Source organism: Hyla sarda, chromosome 3, assembly GCF_029499605.1.
Source record: "Hyla sarda isolate aHylSar1 chromosome 3, aHylSar1.hap1, whole genome shotgun sequence".
NCBI classification, from domain to species: Eukaryota; Metazoa; Chordata; class Amphibia; order Anura; family Hylidae; genus Hyla; species Hyla sarda.
Window position 1 is genome coordinate 414,451,770 of NC_079191.1, and position 21,031 is coordinate 414,472,800.

Genomic DNA, 21,031 nt, shown 5'->3' on the forward strand with positions numbered 1-21,031 from the left:
TACTTTAATATGGAAGAGTGCCTCGTAAGGGCCTAAGGCATTATCTAGCTGACACACCTCTAGCAGTATGTCTGAGACTTGTTTCCAATATTCCTGGATCTGATTGCAAAGCCATATACAGTGGTCCCTCAACATACGATGGTAATCCGTTCCAAATGGACCATCGTGTGTTGAAACCATCGCATGTTGAGGGATCCGTGCAATGTAAAGTATAGGACAGTGGTCTACAACCTGCGGACCTCCAGATGTTGCAAAACTACAACACCCAGCATGCCCGGACAGCCGTTGGCTGTCCGGGCATGCTGGGAGTTGTAGTTTTGCAACATCTGGCGGTCCGCAGGTTGAAGACCACTGGCATAAGAAGTTGTACTCACCTGTCCCCGCCGCTCCGGACTCGTCACCGCTGCCCTGGATGTCGCCTTCCATCGCTGTCCCCGTGGTGTTCCCGACGCTCCGGCAAGGCCTCTGCTTCCCCGGCATCCTCGCTCTCCGTCGCCGCCATCACGCCGCTACGCACGCCGCTCCTATTGGATGACGGGACGGCGTGTGCAGCGACGTAATGACGACGATGGAGAGCACCGACGATGCAGGGGATCCCGATGAGGACGCGCCGTAGCCCCGAGGACAGGTAAGTGATAGTCAGCGGACCACACGGGGCACCGTAAACGGCTATCCGGTGGCAGCTGAAGCAGTCTGCGCTGCCGGATAGCCGTTTATGCGATGGCCCCGACATACAAAAGCATCGTATGTTGATGCTGCCTTCAACATGCGATGGCCTCTGAGAGGTGATTGTATGCTGAAATGATCATATGTCAGGGCCATCGTAGGTCAGGGGGGGGGTCACTGTACAATGATATAAATCATATGCAGGGTATGTGAGAGTTGCATAGGCGGGAGCCAATGAACGTGCTTCCTCACATCCCCGCGCCGGATCCGGAAGTACTGTGTTTATTTTTATCAAGGGATTTCCCTTCATATGCTGTAGGTCTCCTATGTATATGTTGTGGAGGTTATATGACCTACACCATGTGATCATATTGTCATTGTACCGTTATACTCATTATTTGTAAACAATTGATGTCACTAATTGTATACCACCTGTACGCTTTATATACCCCGCACTTTGTATTGGTCACTGCTTGACAAAGGCCGTGTGAGACGGCTGAAATGTCGCTATTTGAGATGCTTTGGTGAATAAAGCCACCAAATATTATTCACGGATTCCTTGTGTGCTGCTGACTTTTTGCATTGGATATATTGGACTTGTGACCGAGTGATTCAGCTAGCACCGGACTCACCTTACTTGTGCTGCCCAATTTTGGTAACTAGATATGAGATAGATAGATAGATACAGAAACAAATGAATTTTAGTTGAACTTCCAAAGTAAGGTGCTTTATTGACCCATGAAGGTGCGACGTTTCGATGGCATCACGTCATCATTATCAACCATGACACACTGGTTACAAGTGGTTCAATATATATGGTACATAATTAGTACAAATCAAGTATGTGTATACTGTAACTGAACATCACATAAAATATACAATTGGTGCCAAACAGTGCAGATATATACATAAATCCATAATACATCGTAATGATAATATACATAAATGTGCAGAGTTATAAAACTATTATCTTAGTTAATTGATGTTCATTGGCAGCTGTGTCCAATAAAATCACAGTGGGATTGAAAACAATATCACGTTGTTTTTAATCCCACTATCAGATAGATAGATAGATAGATATAGATATAAAATAGATATGTCATAATTTGGCAATAGGGAACAGGGAGTTAGTGAGCCCTAAAGCTGTCCCTAAGACAACTCTCCCTGCCTACTTGCCTAGAGACCCTACCGGTGAATGACAACTGAGTGCCGGTCCCTTCCTACGCTAAAGTGCATGGGTGTACGAGTCAAACAAAACAAACCAACTATACATGTTGGGAAAGAAGTCATGGAACATAACAGAAATACTACAAAGCTACAAACAGATATACCAGGCAGGATATAGCAAACTAACATACAGTACAGAAACTGGGATCAAGATAAACGACAGATATGATAAATGTAGAGCAGACAAAACCAGGATATGCAGGGGATAAACAGGTTAACGAAATGTTAGAACACTAAATAGGTCAGGAAATCAAGAGCACTGTTCACACTGAACTTCGAACAAGAGACACACTGGACACCCCACTCCAATTATGGAGGGACAACAATTCTAAAGCCAAATAGGCTCCTAGTTAGCAGGCACTCCACAGAGTGATCAGGATACTAGCCTAGGAGGAAACAAAAATCCTAAATACAAGCAAACATGGGTACAGACACAAGACTATCTCACTCCTAGATAGATGGATTAGCAGAAGGCTCAGAACAGGATTCTATCCTAGGAGATCGAGGATCACACAAGGTTAAAACAGGACTGACAAATGCATAGTGTAAACACGGACTAGGGAACACAAAGCAGAATGAACAATACAATAATACTAAAACCTGACAAAGGTACTAAAACAAGGCAAGCTAAAATCTATATATCAAACAGGACGGATAACCATAGTTAAAGCTCAGGATACATGTGCTCAGACAGACATAGTGAACATATGTAAACATGGTCAGATGTAAACAGAGTAATTACCAGCCCAGAACAACACCTGAAAAGGCCTTTTATATCCTGCCAGGGCTGAAGGCTGAAAGCATTAACTCTTCCCAAACCAGGGAGAATAAATACATAAAGTGTTCAGACATAAACATAATGTCTGAACAGGACCCAAAGCAGAAAAATGCAAGATAAAGATAAACTGACATTACAAGATAGACATGAGATAAAAAGATATGAGATAGATGATTGATAGATGTGAGAAAGACAGATAGATAGATAGATAGATAAAGTAGAAGGACAGCACAACCAAATTCAATATAGCCATAGGGAGTTGCACGCAGATCCTGGATCCTTGGTTAGAGGATCAAAATACTTAGACAGCATAAAAAATCTTGTCCACAGCACGAATTCCATAAAAAAAGTGAATTTTATTCCATAACAGGTGTCAATACAGCAGCGACGTTTCAGTCAGCTCAACCTGACCTGGCTTGAGAAAGATCAGGTTGAGCTGACTGAAACGTCGCTGCTATATTGACACCTGTTATGGAATAAAATTCTAATTTTTTATGGAATTCGGTGCTGTGGACAAGATTTTTTCTGCTGTCTAGATACATAGATAGTAGTAATAATATGCAGCACACCGAAATGTAATGCAAAGTGCTTTATTCCATGTAGTACAAAAGCGACGTTTCGCCGGCCTCACGCCAGCATTCTCATTCTGAGGCCGGCGAAACGTCGCTTTTGTACTACATGGAATAAAGCACTTTGCATTACATTTCGGTGTGCTGCATATTACTACTACTATTACTAAGGAACCAGAGGACCGTGGCTCCAGCATGCGTGCACCCTGCCTACAGACCTTCATCTTTCTTGATGTGCTGCTTATTTTTGGATTTTAGATAGATAGATAGAGATAGGAGAGAGATCTGGTGGATCTGGTTCTGGCAGAAGAGTTAATTTATCCTGAGTTTGGCTGATGCATCCTGCATTGCTGTGACAATGCCCGGACCAATCAGGAGGCTTGGATGATGGGCCAATTACATCTCAACTCAGCGTCCACACCCTTCTGAGGTGGGATATATATATATATACTCAGCCATTATGATACTTGTCTGTGTTTGAGCTCTGTCTGCACTACCTCTTGAACTGCTCCTTGCCTGATCTGTCCTGTGTATTTTGATCCTTGACTAAGTGACCCAAGTGGTTCATTGTATTGGACTTTACTTTGCCTTGCACTGTAGTAGAGGAGGGTCCGGCGCCTTGGTTAGGGCCACCCTATTAAAAAGTTGGGCACCCCAAACGGCAGGGGCAGTGGTTTGGGTGAGCTCAGGGGTGCACTTTACCCTGCCCAATGTGACAGATAGATATGAGATTGATAGATAGATATGAGATAGATAGATATGAGATAGATAGATAGATAGATAAATATGAGATAGATAGATAGATAGATAGATAGATAGATAATACATATATGTGCACTTTCTGTCTTATCTTGTTCATTGTGGCTTTGGTATACACTACACTTATGATGCAGGTAGTATTATTATGTGACAATATGGTGACATTATTCACTCACTGTATGGCAATATCAATCTGTCATAGATTGCCGATATTATTCAGTCACTGTAGTGCTATTTTCAGAGCATATTCACATGTTCACCAGTAATCTGCGACCATGTGCAATTCTGCTACGAGAATGGATCTGTTGAGGTGTCCCTGTCATTACAAAAAACTTTTGTATGTCGCAGACCCCAAGTGTTCATATGTTTTAAATAAGGGAAGGGGTAATCCACTGCCAGACTCCTGTGATAACTAAAGATTGGGCGGAGTTTAGAGGCCACAATACACATTAGACACTCTGGGCAAAATCCTTGTTTGGCCAAATTATACCTGTATAGGGGTGTGGTGGCTCAGTACGCGAGGTGTTACGCCATGCTCCTGCTGTCCTGTCAGGCAGCCTCCTCCAGTGTTCCTAAGGCCCCCTGCACTTGTTTCCCCATTGTAAATATGTTTTATATGTGTAAAGTGTTATAAAATGTAATGTTGCTTTAAGAGTTGTACCATGCAGGGGCGTACCTAGAGCATTTGGCACCCGGGGCGGACCCTTTGTTTGGCACCCCCCCCCCCCCCCCCCACACACACACACACGCACCCCCCCTTAATTACACCCCCTCCCTCCCCTCCCCCCAGGAGCGGACTGACAACACTCGGGGCCCCCGGACCAAAAAAAGGCAAGGGCCCCTGCCACGCTCCTATTCAACCCAAATCCCACACACAATAAACTAAAATTTATATATATAAGAAACACTTTAACGTAGGTAAATTTCCATGACCGATAATACTGGTATACAAGGAGTAAATATATACCACCACACAATTACTGGATAATACCGCCATACTGTACTGAATAATACCACTATACACAGACCAGTATACTATAAAGGATCTGTATACCATATAAGTGATTATATACAGGACCATATGGCGGTAGATATCAGCTGTACACAGGATGTATATACCATATAAGTGATTACAGTTACATTTTTGGATTCACAATTACATCTTTTCTGATCAGCGGCGTCCTCTTTCCTTTTCTTCTCAGTCCGGATAAGACCGCCATGTGGATCTCTTAACATCTGCAGGAAAAACATGTCAGACTCTGCATATATTCAGTTCCCTCCTCTACACAATGTTCCCATCTATAGGCCCACAAACTGTAATAATGCCCTCCTTGGTGTCCTGCACAGAAAAAGGGCAGGTAGGTAGGTAGCCAGGTAACCCCCTCTTTCCCATAGGTATATGCAGAGTTACACCCCCCCTCTTTCCCATAGGTATATGCAGAGTTACACCCCCCTCTTTCCCATAGGTATATGCCGAGCTACACCCCCCCCCCCTCTTTCCCATAGGTATATGCAGAGCTACACCCCCCCCCCCCCCCTCTTTCCCATAGGTATATTTAGGGCTGGGCGGTATACCGGTTCATATCGAATACCAAATTTTTTGGGCTGCACGATATGGATTTCCCCCCATACCGCAATACCGGTAGGGCCCCTCCCCCTCGGGAATGTATTATCAGCCTAGCACAGCGCTGTCCCCACATCGGGGAACTAATCCTATGTTACCCGCCAGCACTGTTCTGCTCCCCCCAATTAATGATCAGCCCAGCGGGGTACTACTCACATATGTCAAGCACTGCCCTCCTCCTCTTTGTTGGGGGCCGCCGGGCGCCGGAACTCTATACTGTACGCCAGTGGTCTCCAACCTGCAGACCTCCAGATGTTGCAAAACTACAACTCCCAGCATTCCCGGACAGCCGGCGATGGAACTCTCTGTACGCCAGTGGTCTCCAACCTGCGGACCTCCAGTTGTTGCAAAACTACAACTCCCAGCATGCCCGGACAGCCAACGGCTGTCCGGGCATGCTGGGAGTTGTAGTTTTGCAACAGCTGGAGGTCCGCAGGTTTGAGACCACTGCTGTACGCTGTATACCTATGCCCGGGCTGCAAAAGATACAGAAAATAAACTTAACTCACCCACGTCGGCCGCACGCTGGGGACGGGAATGCCGGACAGCCGTCAGCCTATCACCGGCCAGAGCGATGCCCCGCCTTGGCCAGTGATAGGCTGAGCCCACTGTCATGTATGAAGCCGGCTTCTTACATGACAGTGGGCTCAGCCTATCACTGACAGGGTCGGGGCATCGCTCTGGCCGGTGATGGGCTGACGGCTGTCCGGCATTCCCGTCCACAGCGTGCAGCCGACGTGGGTGAGTTAAGTTTATTTTCTGTATCTTTTGCAGCCCGGGCATAGGTATACAGCGTACAGCAGTTGTCTCAAACCTGCAGACCTCCAGCTGTTGCAAAACTACAACTCCCAGCATGCCCGGACAGCCATGCTGGGAGTTGTAGTTTTGCAACAACTGGAGGTCCGCAGGTTGGAGACCACTGGCGTACAGTGAGTTCCATCGCCGGAGGCCCCCAACAAAGAGGAGGAGGGCAGTGCTTGACATATGTAAGTAGTACCCCGCTGGGCTGATCATTAATTGGGGGGGAGCAGAATAGCGCTGGCGGGTCACATGATTTTGGGGGGGGGGGGGGGGGGGGGAATACCGTGATACACATATATGGTCATACCGCCCAGCCCTAGGTATATGCAGAGCACCCCCCCTCTCCCCCCTTCCCTATAGGTATATGCAGAGCACCCCCCTCCCCCCTTCACTATAGGTAAATGCAGAGCACCCCCCCTCTCCCCCCTTCCCTATAGGTATATGCACAGCACCCCCCCTCTCCCCTATAGGTAAATGGAGAGCACCCCCCCTCTCCCCCCTTCCCTTTAGGTAAATGCAGAGCACCCCCCTCCCCTATAGGTAAATGCAGAGCACCCCCCCTCCCTATAGGTAAATGCAGAGCACCCCCCCTCCCCCCTAGGTATATGCAGAGCACCCCCCCTTCCCTATAGGTAAATGCAGAGCACCCCCCCCCCCGTCCCTCTAGGTAAATGGAGAGCACCCCCCCCTCTCCCCCCCTTCCCTTTACGTAAATGCAGAGCATCCCCCCTCCGCCTTCCCTATAGGTAAATGCAGAGCACCCCCCTCCCTCTCCCCCCTTCCCTATAGGTAAATGCAGAGCACCCCCCCTCTCCCCCCTTCCCTATAGGTAAATACAGAGCACCCCCCTCCCCCCTTCCCTATAGGTAAATGCAGAGCCCCCCCTCTCCCCCCTTTCCTATAGGTAAATGCAGAGAACCCCCCTCCCTCTCCCCCCCTTCCCTATAGGTAAATGCAGAGCACCCCCTCCCCCTCTCCCCCCCTTCCCTATAGGTAAATGCAGAGCACCCCCCCTTTCCTATAGGTAAATGCAGAGCACCCCCCCCCCTCTCCCCCCCCCTTCCCTATAGGTAAATGCAGAGCACCCCCCCTCCCTTCCCTGTAGGTATATGCAAAGAAGAAAAAAAAGGATGCACACCTGACGTCCCACGCAGGGATCTCCTCAGCAGCAGGGCCCGCATCTTCTCCCCTCCACAGTACAGGCGCCGATGAGTGACGTCACCGGCGCCTGTACTGCGTGCTGCGTGGGGGCGGAGGTCACGTCTCCTCTGTGTAGCTGCAGATGCAGCTCACACAGGGGACGCCTTCTCCTGTATGTGTGTGTATCGCGCATACAGGAGAATGTAGCGCTGTCAGCTGGGGATCTGGGACGAGTATCCCGGACCTCAGCAGCGGCGGCGGCGGGTCCGTCCGCCCCTGGCACCCCCCTTGAGAGTGGCACCCGGGGCGGACCGCCCCCCCCCCGCCCCCCCCCCCTTGGTACGCCACTGATACCATGTGATATGTCATGTGATTGTTACCCAGGAGGTACCAGTGACCAGGTGATCCCAAGAGTGACCTATGGGCTCCCTGCTAGTCTCCCCCATATAAGCCCTGGGTGGAGCTTCTCTCTCTCTTCCTGCTGAGGTCCAGTGCAGTCTTGTCTAGTGTGTGTGTCCAGAGTGTTGGAGGCCTCAAAGTCCAGTCCTGCGGCCACCATCAAGTCAAGTAAGATAAAGTCACAGCTTTATTAGTCAAGTCAAGTCAGTCCCTGTCATCTGTCAAGTCAGCGTGGTCTGCATTCAATTGTCCAGTCCTACTACAAGACCCAGCAAGCCCTTAAGGTCTCTGCATCACTGGTCACCTCCTTGGGCCCTTGCTGAACTGTATAGACTTTACCAACTGTCTACCCTCAGTAAAGCTACCGCTGTCCGTGACTTGGCGTCGGAGTCTTTATTGCCCCTGTGCCTAGCCCTGGATCCAGCGGTATACCTTCGGGTGGTTATAGGCTAAACCACGCCCTGGCGTCACGAATACAAGGGGTTAATGCCATCTGCCCCTAGGGTAACAACATCTGCTCTGCACCACACACCCCGCCACCACAGGGGCATTAAAGAAGGGCTTATACCTAAAAAAATATATATACAGTACGCCACACATGTTCTTCGTCTATAAATAGTCTGAGCCTGCACACAGGGAGCAATGTCATGTCAGGGTAATAGAATTTATTTACATTTAGGATTTTTTTCCCCAATCTTGATTAAACTTGATACCATTAAAATAAAAAATTCCTTCTAGATCCCATTACCCGTCTTTGTCCTTCTGTGCTTCTTTGCATTGTAAATCTGTTGTAAATGACCGTCTCGGCAGTGATTGTGTTATTGTGATGCCGTGTGTGTTGTTGGCTTACCGTTCTCATGTCACATAATCTCATCTCCCATAGGGGAGCATGTGTCTCTCCAGATGTTACCGCACTAGTGGCGGGGCTGGATAGACATTGATTGGAAAAGCAGGCGAGCCGCGCTCCGTAATAGCTGGAGATTGCCCCTTATCTGGGGGATAACATTAGACTTTTAAAATCCAATTTGCTTTTCAATCAACAGGATTGAAGCCTGTAATGAGTCCCGGGCTTTACATTACCACTCCCTTCACAATTCAAGCACCTTCTTCTTTCAAAGGCAGAACAAAACCCAGCATTAAATATCATTCCCAAAGTTCTGCTCATCTGTCAATATGTTAAAAATTATTTTGTGAAATGTCTTAGTTCTGTTAGTGGGAAAGGTGGGAGGAGGATCTTTTGAGAAGTGACATCTTGGAGATTCCAAGAAACACTCCATAAAGTGGAGGTGCAATTTTTTGTAACCAAATGCCCCACCAGTTATACGAGACAACCCCCCCCCATGACCACAATGAATACAGAGCCCAGAACATTCCCCCTAAACAAATACAGATACTTGGTCAGATTGTCTAGACAAATACAGACCCAGACCAAGCCCCCTGAACAAACGCAGACCAAAGACCACGGAAAAATACAGACCCTCGTAGCAAATACAGACACCACCCCTTAAGAAATAAAGACATCAGACCACTAAACAAATACAGATCCCAGACTAGAACAATAATGAAACACCTACCCAGAACAAACCCTCTAAACCAGTGTTTTTGAAGCTGACCCCCCAACAGGTCATGTTTTCAGGATTCCCCAGTTTTTCACAGGTGATATACCGTATTTTTCGCCGTATAAGACGCACTTTTTCTTCCCCAAAACTGGGGGGAAAAAGTCGGCGCGTCTTATACAGCGAATACACCCCTATCGCGGCGGTCCCTGCGGCCATCAACGGCCGGGACCCGCGGCTAATACAGGACATCACCGATCGCGGTGATGCCCTGTATTAACCCTTCAGACGCAGCGATCAAAGCTGACCGCCGCGTCTGAAGGGAAAGGGGCACTAACCCGGCTGTTTAGTCGGGCTGTTCGGGACCGCCGCGATTTCACCGCGGCGGTCCCGAATAGCCCGACTGAATAGCCGGGTTAGTGCTTACAGGACACCGGGAGGGACCTTACCTGCCTCCTCGGTGTCTTCTCCGTTCAGGGATCCCCTGTATGGCCGGCGCTCTCCTTCCTCGTCATCACGTCGTCGCGTACGTGCGTAACGACGTGATGGTGGCGACGGGGAGCGAGGATACCCGGCCGGCAGCAGAGACGTTCCGGAGCGACGGGGACACGGCGACAGTGATGGAGCGACATCCAGGGCAGCGGTGATGGGTCCGGAGCAGCGGGGACACATGAGTATTACCTCCTATGCAGTGGTCTTCAATCTGCGGACCTCCAGATGTTGCAAAACTACAACACCCAGCATGCCCGGACAGCCGTTGGCTGTCCGGGCATGCTGGGAGTTGTAGTTTTGCAACATCTGGAGGTCCGCAGGTTGAAGACCACTATTGGGTTCAAAATCTTTATTCTTTTAGATTTTGCACCTATAAATTGGGTGCGTCTTATACGCCGGTGCGTCCTATAGGACGAAAAATACGGTAATCATGATCAGTGAATCAGGAATCACCACAATTATATCACCTTTAAAAGACTAAGGAAATCCTGAAAACATGATCTGTTTGGGGGGGGGGAGGGGGGTTCTTGAGGACCACGCTTGAAAAAACACTGCTCTAAACCAATATAGGCTCCAGACCCGTAAACGGATACAGATTCCAGACCCCTTAAACAAATACAGACTCCAGACCAGGCCTTCTACTCAAATACTGACCCAGACCAGAACCCTAATCAAATACAGACCTCAGACCAGACCCCTTAACAAATACAGACTTCAGACCAAACCCTCTAAACAAATACAGAGCCCAGACCAAACTGTCTAAACAAATACAGACCACAAACCCCTAAACAAATACAGACCCCCTAAATACAGATCTTAAACCAAATACAGACCCCATTCCAAACCCCAAAAATAAATACAGACCCCCTAAACAAATACAGACCCCAGTCCCCCTAATCAAATACAGACCTTAAACCAAATACAGACTCCCGTACCAAACCCCGAAAACAAATACAGACCCCCTAAACAAATACAGACCCCAGTCCTGCTAATCAAATACAGACCTTAAACCAAATACAGACTCCCATACCAAACCCCGAAAATAAATACAGACCCCCTAAACAAATACAGACCCCAGTCCCCCTAATCAAATACAGACCTTAAACCAAATACAGACTCCCATACCAAACCCCGAAAATAAATACAGACCCCCTAAACAAATATAGACTCCAGAAAAGACTGTTTACCCAATCACTGACCCAGACCAGAACTTTAATTAAACATAAAACAGACCAAACCACTAGACAAATACAGACTCCCATACAAAACCCAAAAAATAAATACAGACCCCCTAAACAAATACAAACTCCAGAAGAGACCTACACAAATACTGACCCAGACCAGAACCCTAATCAAACATACAACCAGACCACTAGACAAATACAGACTCCCATACCAAACCCCAAAAATAAATACAGACCCCCTAAACAAATACAAACTCCAGAAGAGACCTACACAAATACTGACCCAGACCAGAACCCTAATCAAACATACAACCAGACCACTAGACAAATCCAGACTCCCATACCAAACCCCAAAAATAAATACAGACCCCCTAAACAAATACAAACTCCAGAAGAGACCTAGACAAATACTGACCCAGACCAGAACCCTAATTAAACATACAACCAGACCACTAGACAAATACAGACTCCCATACCAAACCCCAAAAATAAATACAGACCCCAGACTCGCTAAACAAATTCGGATCCCAGACCCAATACAAACCCAAAAAGAAATACAGACACCAGCTCAGCATGAGAAAGCGGTCAATTTAACGGTCGTATAAACATGGCACATACATGTGTGGTACTGCGACAGTATCACTAATAGAAGGCTGGGCATTAAAACAGTCTCTGAAGAACGCAGTAATCATATCGCACACATGTTGTTATGTGTGATTTGCATTTGCCGTCTTTATTTTTTTCATATTGGCATATGCTACATTTTGTCGCGAAATGGAAAAAAAATAGCTTTAACCAAAACCTTACTTATTTTAACAACATCTGGAGCAAGAAAATGTTCGGAGAAAAAAAAAAAAGGTCTGAAGTGCTGTAATATAACTCCATGCTTGGAGTTGTAGTTTAGAAACAGCTGGAGGAACCCTAGTTGGGAAACACTGGTCTAGATGGATAATCACTTAAAAAATACAATTAAAAGTAGAAAATACATTTATAATAATAAATACAAAAATAATAAAAAAAAATATTGAAAACAAAATAAATAAACTTAAATAAAAATAAATAAAAAATAAATAAATATTAATTGAAATTTTCTTTTATTTTTCTGATTAAACGTTCCCCTTACCTCTATGCAGAGATACAATCGTACTTTAGTTTTTGGTGGTTGTATCTTTTCATTTTGAGTTTCATTGGGATGTATAAGACAGTAACATTGGTCTTGTCCAGTATCACCTACCCAAGTATATTTTTCACTTCTGGTAAATCTGTAACATTCATTTAGAATTTCCTTCCTAATAAAAAGCAAAATGTGGCCAAACTTGATTTTCCTATTTGGGGACTGGACTGTAAATGTAAGAACTGGATATGTCTGAACCATACAAGAGCCATTCTGTATAACGTGATTTAATACATCTCTGACTATAATCAGGTTACAAGATGTTCTCAAGTTTATGATCTGCGTAAGAGATTGTTCTGTATTTTATGTAAGACAGTATAGTCCTAGTGAGTCCTTGTCCTATCTGGTACTAGGGGGTGGTGATTCCTGCAAAGTAAGTAAATTGGGCACATTAATCAATGGAATTATCCTGCCGAGGATGCACTGAAAACAATCGTGTTCACATTATATGCTATCTATTCATCAAGCCTAATGTAACGGGGTCATAGTCCACCAGAATGTCGCAGACACTTTGTTGGTGCTAAGAATAAAAACAAACATTTATTCCCTCAAGTTACAATAAAAATTGGTTTCAGGATCACAGTTGTATGTAAAAACCAAAACTCTATGAAAATCTGGCTATTGGTTCTCAAGCCCCATAATGTCATCCAAAAATAGGAAAAACTGAGGATTAAAGAAAAATAAGTAGATAACTAATACAGATGAAGCAAGTCGTTACATAGAAAAGTAAGAAAGATCTGCTGGAGCTGTAATCACTGTCTATGAAGAGGACAGGAGCTTCTTCAGGGTCCTGTACAGTACACAGTGTCCTAAAAAAAGTAACATGGAGCCACCCATAGGCGTGCGCAGCCTATTGCATTAGGTTGTGCACCCTAAAGCACAAACTCACGCCGCGCGTGTGCATATATATATATATATATATATATACGGGTGCGACTCCATTCTTAGTCCCTCTGCTATATTTGTTGATAAAGTACTATGGCATTATGCCACTGGGGCTAAATATTATATTCAGGTACACGACTGATTTTCTGACAAAAATCGCTGAGCAGACTATATCGTAGGAAGACATTTTAGTCTCCTTCAATGTAGTCAGCCTATATATGAGTATAGACCATGAAAGGGGTATACATAGTGTCACAAAAGCCTTACGTACATCTGACTTTACAGAGGAATGTCAGGACTTTATTATTGGACTTTATTATTTTATCCTGTAATCATTTTCTTTTTAAAAATCGTTTTTTCATTCAATGCAAAGGCACCGCCATGGGGTCTAATATGGCCCTGACATACGCTAGCATGCCTTGTGCTGAAGTGGTGGAGATACATAGATGATATTTTTTTGATTTGGCAGGGGGGATGTGACACAACTTGAGGAATTCTTTACCTTCTTAAACAGCATTGACAACGATATTAAATTTACCATGACCTATTCTAAGACAGGACTACAATTCCTAGATACATGGATATATAGTGAGAGTGGACAGCTAAAAACAGATATATTCATTAAAACAACAGATAGGAATAACTTATTTAAATTTGAGAGTCAACATCCTAGAAACACAGTTAAAGGGGTTATCCAGGCCAAAACTTTTTTTATATATATCAACTGGCTCCAGAAAGTTAAACAGATTTGTAAATTACTTCTATTAAAAAATCTTAATCCTTCCAATAATTATTAGCTTCTGAAGTTGAGTTGTTGTTTTCTGTCTAACTGCTCTCTGATGATATTCTCCCATCATGCACAGCTCCCGGGACGTGACATCATCATTGAGCAGTTAGACAGAAAACTTCAGAAGCTAATAACTATAGGAAGGATTAAGATTTTTTTAATAGAAGTAATTTACAAATCTGTTTAACTTTCCGGAGCCAGTTGAAATATATATAAAAAGGTTTTGCCTGGAATACCCCTTTAAGTCTTTACCCTATAGTCAGTTTCTGTGAGTAAAGAGAATTGTTGAAGATCCATCTAAATTGGACTCTAGGTTGGATGAGATGGGACAAAAGTTTTTGTCCCGTGGTTACCCTAAAAACTCATTAAACAACAGAAAAATAACGTGGCTTTGGTATCTAGAAATGAGTTACTAAGTGGGGACAACCGAAAGGGAGTGGGTGTTAGTCGGATACCATTCATATCTACTTATAACAGTTCTAGTCAGCAAATAGAAACCATAGCATTAAAAGGACACTTGTCTAAGTAACTAACAACACATTGCTAATTTGCTCATGATCTCTATGTGAATTGCACTCAGTAATTCATACCAGGTCAGGTGCTCTGTGTGAACAATATGTAGTATCAGGCAAGTTTAAAACAATAAATCAGAACAATCTGTATTAGAATCAGTGGCCATTTGCCCCTTTAATATGACACATATGGGTCTGACTGAGACTGAACGAATGAGTAAATGAAATAAATATGCAGCATGAAGGAAGAAGAAATAAACTCTTAGGCTATGTTTCTACTTGTTTTTTTGCCCTGTGTTTTTTGGGTTAAAAAAAACGCCAGTGCAATGTCGTGTGTCTGCCGTTTTTTCTAGCGTTTTTTCATTTGTGTGGAAATTGCACCATGGCAGTTTTTTTTTTGGTACCCAAAATTTGTTGGGTACCAAAAAAAAAATAAATAAAAAAAAATAAAAAGGATGCAGGAGTGATGGAAATTTTTTTATTTAACGAAATTTATATATTTTATAACAAAGTTTTAATTAATTGTTAATAAAGTGTGTGTGTTTTTTTCGCAATTTTCAAATTTTTTTAGGTAGTACTACTACTCCCAGCATGGAACAGACTGTTCCATGATGGGAGTAGTAGTACCTGTACTAATAGACATATCGCCCCGGGTGTCAGTCACCCGATGCGATCGTCCATAATATAGCAGAGATGTGGCTCTATACAGCGCTCACATCTCTGCACTATACTCCGGGCCAGTGATGTGAATAGAACATCACTCATTCATATTTTCCGCCCAGAGTGGGGATTAGCTGGATGGTTGCAGCCAATCACCGCTCTGAGGGAAATATGAATGAGTGAGTGGCCGGCCCGGAGTATAGTGCAGAGATGCGAGCGCAGTATAGAGCCGCTCCACATCTCTGTTTTTGCACTTTTGTTTTTTCCTCCTCACCTTTTAAAAATCATAACCCTTTCAATTTTGCACCTGAAAATCCATATGAGGGCTTATTTTTTGCGCCACCAATTCTACTTTGTAATGACGTCAGTCATTTTACATCAAAAACCTACGGAGAAACGGAAAAAAATCATTGTACGACAAAATTGAAGAAAAAATACAATTTTGTAACTTTTGGGGGCTTCCGTTTCTACGTAGTACATTTTTCGGCAAAAATTAAACTTTATCTTTATTCTGGAGGTCCATACGATTAAAATGATACCCTACTTATATAGGTTTGATTTTGTCGTAATGTTGGGAAAAAATCATAACTACATGCACGAAAATTAATACATTTAAAATTGTCCTCTTCTGACCCCTATAAAAAATTTTTATTCTTCTGCTTACAGGTTAGTATGAGGGCTCATTTTTTGCGCTCTGATCTGCAGTTTTAATTGGTACCATTTTTGTTTTGATCAGACTTTTTGATCGCTTTTTATTCCTTTTTTATGGTATAAAAAGTGACCAATAATATGCTGTTTTGGACTTTTTGCGCATACGCCATTGACCGTGCAGTTTAATTAGCATTTTATGTTTATAGTTCAGACATTTACACACGCGGTGATACCACATATGTTTATTTTTATTAAGTTTATATATTTTTTATATGGAATTTGGGAAAAGGGGGGTTAATGTATGTGTTGTTAAACTTTTTTTTATATATATATATATATATATATTTTTTTTTACACTTTTAGTCCCCTTAGCGAACTTTTAGGAGGAATCATTTGATTCCTCATACAGATCAATGTGGTTCTATAAAACCACATTGATCTGTGTGCTTTGCGCTCGATTGATAAAGCCTGGTCCTGCCAGGCTTTATCATTCTGAGCGTCGGAGCCGGCACAGGACATGAGGTAAGCCCTCAGGCTACCTCAGCAGTGGATCGCGCCCCCACCCCCCGCTATCGTGCTGTGGAGGGGGGCGATCCACGCCACTGGACCACCAGGGATGGAATAAAGGCACCTTTAGACACCACTGTCAGCTTTGACAGCGGCAATCTAAAGGGTGAATAGCCGGCCGTGGCGATCGCCGCATGTCGGCTATTAACGCCGGCACCCAGCTACAGGAATCAGCTGGGGGCCGGTCAGTATGACGCTAGCTTGAGTCGGGAGCCCGCGTCATACCCCGTTAACGGCCATTGGACGGGCATAGACGTCCATGGTTGGTAATGGGTAAAGGTTGAAAATACACACTGCACACCTTGTTAATTTTAGGACACGTACATGCTGGTGTACCCACTAAATTTTAAAATGAGTGTTGTGTTAAAATAGAATAAGGCACAAAATAATTGTGTAAGAATTTTTACAGACTTCATAATTAACCCATATGTGGCACTAAAATGTTTCCTTAAAAAAAAAAGAAACCTCCATAGTAATACAGCTTCATGCACATTTTGGGGTGGGTAACGTACCGAGTCGTTTTTTTTTTTTTTTTATGGCTTCACTGTTGTTTATGTGCCTGTTGGTGCTGCGCTGTCTTCCTTCCTGACATAAACTCCGGCCTCAGTGCATCGACGCAAGACTCCACCCACCAACGTCACAAAATGTGGGCTCAAAATTTAATAAAACAGCCACCAGAGTACAGATATTCATGGTGCGGCATAGTATGTTTTTAATATTTTTTCATTTTAGAGGAGGGTGGATGGGTTGTTGCATGATAGTCGGAGTGCAGCTATTTAGTGCCAGGCCGGCCAGTCAGGGTGTCACCCGATGCGGTACGCCCCCCCCCCCTCCCCGTCACCCTCTAGCAACGCTACTGGTAATAAAGGGTAGATAAAGAACTTCGACTATTAACAAAAGGAAAACTTTTCTGCTTTAAAAAATGCTTTTGTAAGCGGGTTTCCCAGGTTTTGCTCATGTGCGATTTATTTATCAAGATCGTGCGACTATTTCATAAATAGGAAAGTCTTAGATCCGGTAATCCAGCATAAAGGTGATGCAGTTAGGCAAGTTAAGCATGTATCCAAGTCCGCTTTTATATAAATTTGTGCAGCATATATTTACCGGCTTATGGCAATAGATGTGCCGAGCTTTGGAGCTGTGGTTCCTGATCTTCCTATAGAGGCTGATATGCGCTGGCGTGCGCACCGGCCGCAGACCTAGCAATGCCGCCGGACACGGAGGTAGATGATCAAACTCCGATGGTGGTACCGCTCTCACTAACAGCATTGGTTACCACCGCTCTCACTAACAGCATTCACCGGGCTGACATCCAGCGCTGCAGAGCTGATGTCACACGCCGAGAATTCCTCCAAGAGGTCTGTCTTCACCATCGGAGTTTGATCATCTACCTCCGTGTCCGGCGGCATTGCTAGGTCTGCGGCACGCCAGCGCATATCGGCCTCTATAGGAAGATCAGGAACCACAGCTCCAAACCTCGGCACGTCTATTGCCATAAGCCGGTAAATATATGCTGCACAAATTTATATAAAAGCGGACTTGGATACATGCTTAACTTGCCTAACTGCATCACCTTTATGCTGGATTACCGGATCTAAGACTTTTCTGCGGTATCACAATATTTTATATATTTTTTTAAAAAAAACTATATATTTTATACTTTTTCTCTCCACACAAGGGCCCTGTGTAAGGAGTTATTGCTTATATTTTACTGTGATTGTCATGATCAAAATATTATATTAGCGGTATTTTATATTGATATCTATGAATAAAAACAATTTATTTTTCATCATAAATCTGAAGCACAGTTCTAATCTTATTTTATTTTATTTTTATTACCGTCATGTATCAGATTTTCTGGTATTAGTCTAGAGGTGAATGGAACCCTTATATATTTATTTTATTTAATCATATTGTACTTTGCGGTGTAAGTACTATCCATTCATACCTCGACTAATTTTTTGTGAGCTGCACTTCCATTTGTATTTTTCTATTTATTTCATAAATAGGTCGCATGTAAGCAAAAGTAAGATTTAAAAAAATTGTCATATAAAAGCCATACGTTTGAAAAGAATGATAAATCTCCTTCATTGTCTTTCCCTAGGATTGGCCATCAATATCAGATTGATGGCGGTCCAATTCATGGCACTACCACTGGTTATCTTATTAAAGGGGCCCTTCATAGTGACATACTTTGTAAGGTTTAAAAAAATTAAAATAAAAAAAAGAAGAGTCCATTAAGTTCACCATGCACAAGATGACATTAAATATATGAAGTGTCTGGTTGGAAGAAACACATAGGGGGTTATTTATTAGTGTTGAGCGTGAATATTCGAAATGCTAATTATTACCGCGAATATCGGCACTTTCACGAATATTTGGAATATTGGGATATATATTCGTAATGACTAATATTCGTTTTTTTTTTATGCTAAATATTTATGCAAATGTAGCCGAATATCGGCACTTCCAGACTGGACACTGATGCCTCCCTTCTTTTAGGTGAAATAAATAATTGCGCATGTGCACTATGCAAATTTCATTACGAATTTTCGCATGAAGAGAAACGAACTTAGCGAATATGCAAATTTTGCGAACATAGGACGAATATTCGTCCATATATTCGCAAAATATCACGAATTCGAATATGGCCCCTGTCGATCATCACTAGTATTTTTGAAGCATTTTAACCTGGTTTTCTTGGGGAAATTTGTTTCAATATTTTGGCACGGTGTTTTTTTTCTAACTTTTCCTGTGACTTTTCATTTACCTGTGTGTTGGTTTGTTGCTGTGGTAGTCATGTTTTTGGTTGATTTTTTGCAGTGGTCAGGGATTTATGAAAATGCGATTTTTAAAAAAAGTCTTATACTTTGGCGCAACCCATCAAAACGGGCGCTAATCACCACCAAATAAAAAAAAGCACTTACAAACTAACTGTGGACAGCGTTATTAAAAAGTTGCATAATTGTCGCATGGATTAAAAGGTCGCACAAAAAGTCTCACAAAAACACCATACAAAGTGGAGTACTGATGGGAGAAATGAGATCAACACCAGATTTATCACAGGTACACAAGTGCAGGTACACAGTTTCCACCATGAATTAATGGAGTAAAAAGACACTCACCTACTCCACTTTTCATAAATACCCCCCTATATACTGCACCACACAGTGATAGTAAAGCTAACTGATGAATTTTCCCTTGAGTTTTCATCAATCAAAGAGTGGCGCCATTTTTATACACTTTATAGAAAAATCTGATCTCCGAGCGCTGGCGCGATGATATGATGGCATCGCACCGGCCTGCCATGGATGGCGTCCCCGCAGCTCTCACTGCAAGAATGGAGATGCGTGTGAGAAAGGTGAGGGAGTGGTGGAGGGGGACAGCTGACAGTTGCACCGTTGCCCATCTCCCCCCCCCCCCCCCTGGATCCGCCACTGGTGCAGCACGGAAGTGAGAGAGCCTCAAGTTTGGAGCCGCCCTCACCTGGTGTCCAAAGGAGCAGCTAACCCTGGTACAGGTAAAGAGTAGTACAAAACATGTAATATCTCCCTGTACTGTTGGGAGTGCTACCAGACAGTCAGTCAGTGCATGTACTTCAGTAATACAGGTAAAAAGTAGTACAGAACATGTACTACCTCCCTGTACTGTAGGAAGCGCTACCAGATAGTCAGTCAGTGCATATGCTTAAGTAATACAGGTAAAGAGTAGTACAGGACATGTAGTACCTACCTGTACTGTAGGGGGCGGTGAAATGTCCATTCTGATTGGACAGATTTTCCAGCCACTGACACGTTTCGGATATCTGGACTGTCCATAGCTTTGTATGTTGGGTCTGGTTTCCAGAAAAGACCATTGTATGTTGAACATTTTGTAACCTGAGGCCATTGTATGTTCCTTTTTTTTTTTCTTTTTTAACACAAAGGTATAGAAAGCCCTGGAATGGAGAGTATAGGAATGGAGGGGCACATGACAGGGGGAGACTATGGGCCAGGGAAGGGTTAAGGTCTGGAGAAGTTCAAGGGAGTGAGGTCAGGACAAGGTGAAGGGGTGGAGCTAGAAGAGGTATGATAAGGAGTGGCTGAGGGGGCAGGGGGGTCAGTTGGCACATGGCCACAAGAAGAAGAAGAAGTAGTCTGCTGTTGCTGAAGAGGCTCACCTCATGATGTCTTCACTGCCAGCGATCCTGGAGAAGATTCACGAGGAGGCGCTCCGGCGAGGTCCTGGCTGGCTGGAGGAGCAGTTTGCGGTCCTGGTCCCGGAGTCGGCGTACGATGAGCAGTTTCGGCAGCAGATGTCGGTCCCCCCTGCTCTCAGATGGGATCATAAGGACATCAGCCTCTGGATGCGGCTTATGGCCGCTCCTAAAGGGGGACCTCAGTCCTTTCGGGATGGCGCCGGCGGTTCTGGAGCGGGGCGGTCGGCGGGATCGGAACGTGGGTTGTGTTGGCAGTTTAACGAAGGAAACTGCAAGTTTGAAGCGGATTGTCGCTTCAAGCATGAATGCTCCGGATGCGGCGGTTCCCATAGTTTGTCCCGTTGCTTTAAGAAAGGGTGACGCTGACCAGAAGGGGGGGCGACTCCGGTGCAGGTGGAAAGG